Source organism: Cornus florida, unplaced genomic scaffold, assembly GCF_030987335.1.
Source record: "Cornus florida cultivar Cherokee Brave unplaced genomic scaffold, ASM3098733v1 CherokeeBrave_3.0.0_Hap2_scaffold_83, whole genome shotgun sequence".
Lineage (NCBI taxonomy): Eukaryota > Viridiplantae > Streptophyta > Magnoliopsida > Cornales > Cornaceae > Cornus > Cornus florida.
Genome location: NW_026775916.1, coordinates 110,001 through 112,500, shown reverse-complemented (window position 1 = coordinate 112,500; position 2,500 = coordinate 110,001).

Genomic DNA, 2,500 nt, shown 5'->3' with positions numbered 1-2,500 from the left:
TTCCTCCGATATACCAAAGCAAGAACAAGAAGACCGAGGCTTCAAAAAAATTTTTTTTTTTTTTTCTTTTTTGATATACCGAAGAATGAACAAGAAGACCGAGGCATCCAAAATTTTTTTTTTTTTTTCTCCGATATACCAAAGCAAGAACAAGAAGACCGAAGTCTCAAATTTTTTTTTTTTTTTTTTTTTTTTTTTTTTGATATACCGAAGAATGAACAAGAAGACCGAGGCATCCAAAAAATTTTTTTTTTTTTTCTCCGATATACCAAAGCAAGAACAAGAAGACCGAGGCATCAAAATTTTTTTTTTTTTTTTTTTTTTTTTTTCGATAAATCCAACCGAGAACAAGAAGACCGAGGCATCCAAAATTTTTTTTTTTTTTTTTCTTTCCATATACCAGAGAAAGAACATGAAGACCGAGGCAACCAACAAAAAATAATTTTTTTTTTCTCTTTCCCGGAATTTTTTTTTTTTTTTTTTCGAAATAGCCGAGAAAGAATATGAAGACCGAGGCATCCAACAAAAAAATTTTTTTTTTTTTTTTTTCCTAATCTACCCAAGCAAAACAAATAGAAGACCGAGGCATCCAAAAAATTTTTTTTTTTTTTTTTTTTTTTTTCGAAAAATTTTTTTTCACAAAAACTTTTTTTTTTTTTTTTTCCCCAAAAAATTTTTTTTTTCGTTCCAAGCTAACCAAGACATCTACTATTCACTAGTAGAGCAATCGAGACTGCAAAGCAAGCAATGGCCTTACTTGCAGCTCTTGGTGCTGAGAACTCCCCCCCCCCTATAGTAGTCTTAAGTAAAACCACAGCTCTGACAGGAGTAGATATTGCATGCGAGCGAGGAGTCGTAATGGGCAAAATTGACTCGGGGGACCTCCAAATCGAATTCCGTTTCGAGCAAAACACTTCTTAGGCTTCAAGGAAGCTCCCATAAAATTTCCAAACCCAAACTCCAAACTTCATTTTTTAGCCTACAATGCCCACGTGCACGCCGGTGTGCACGCAGGGGTGCTTGAGCATGCGGGAGAGGAGCCATAATGGGCAACATTGACTCGGGGGACCTCCAAATCGAAATCCGTCTCGAGCAAAACACTTCTTAAGCTTCTAGGAAGCTCCCATAAAACTTCCAAACCCAAACTCCAAACTTTATTTTTTAGCATACAATGCCCACGTGCACGCCGGGGTGCTTGAGCGTGCGGGCGAGGAGCCATAATGGGCAACATTGACTCGGGGGACCTCCAAATCGAAATCCGTCTCGAGCAAAACACTTCTTAAGCTTCTAGGAAGCTCCCATAAAACTTCCAAACCCAAACTCCAAACTTTATTTTTTAGCATACAATGCCCACGTGCACGCAGGGGTGCTTGAGCATGCGGGAGAGGAGCCATAATGGGCAACATTGACTCGGGGGACCTCCAAATCGAAATCCGTCTCGAGCAAAACACTTCTTAAGCTTCTAGGAAGCTCCCATAAAACTTCCAAACCCAAACTCCAAACTTTATTTTTTAGCATACAATGCCCACGTGCACGCCGGGGTGCTTGAGCGTGCGGGCGAGGAGCCGTAATGGGCAAAATTAACACGGGGGACCTTCAAATCGAAATCCGTCTCGAGCAAAGCACTTCTTAGGCTTCTAGGAAGCTCCCATCAAATTTACAAACCCAAACTCCAAACTTCATTTTTTAGCACACAATGCCCACGTGCACGCGGGGGTGCTTAAGCGTGCGGGCGAGGAGTCATAATGGGCAAAATTAACTCGGGGGACCTCCAAATCGAAATCCGTCTCGAGCAAAGCACTTCTTAGGCTTCTAGGAAGCTCCCATAAAATTTCCAAACCCAAACTCCAAACTTCATTTTTTAGCATACAATGCCCCCGTGCACGCGGGGGTGCTTGAGCGTGCGGGGGAGGAGTCATAATGGGCAAAACTAACTCGGGGGACCTCCAAATCGAAATCCGTCTCGAGCAAAACACTTCTTAGGCTTCTAGGAAGCTCCCATAAAATTTCCGAACCCAAACTCCAAACTTCATTTTTTAGCATACGATGCCCACGTGCACGCCGGGTGCTTGAGCGTGCGGGCGAGGAGTCATAATGGGCAAAAACTAACTCGTGGGATCTCCAAATCAAAATCCGTCTCGAGCAAAGCATTTCTTAGGCTTCTAGGAAGCTCCCATAAAATTTCCGAACCCAAACTCCAAACTTCATTTTTTAGCATACGATGCCCACGTGCACGCCGGGGTGCACGAGCGTGCGGGCGAGGAGTCGTAATGGGCAAAATTAACTCGGGGGACCTCCAAATCGAAATCCGTCTCGAGCAAAGCATTTCTTAGGCTTCTAGGAAGTTCCCGTAAAATTTTCAAACCCAAACTCCAAACTTCATTTTTTAGCATACGATGCCCACGTGCGCGCCGGTGTGCACGTCGGGGTGCTTGAGCGTGCGCGCGAGGAGCCGTAATTGGCAAAATTAACACGGCGGAAATCTAAATCGAAATCCGTC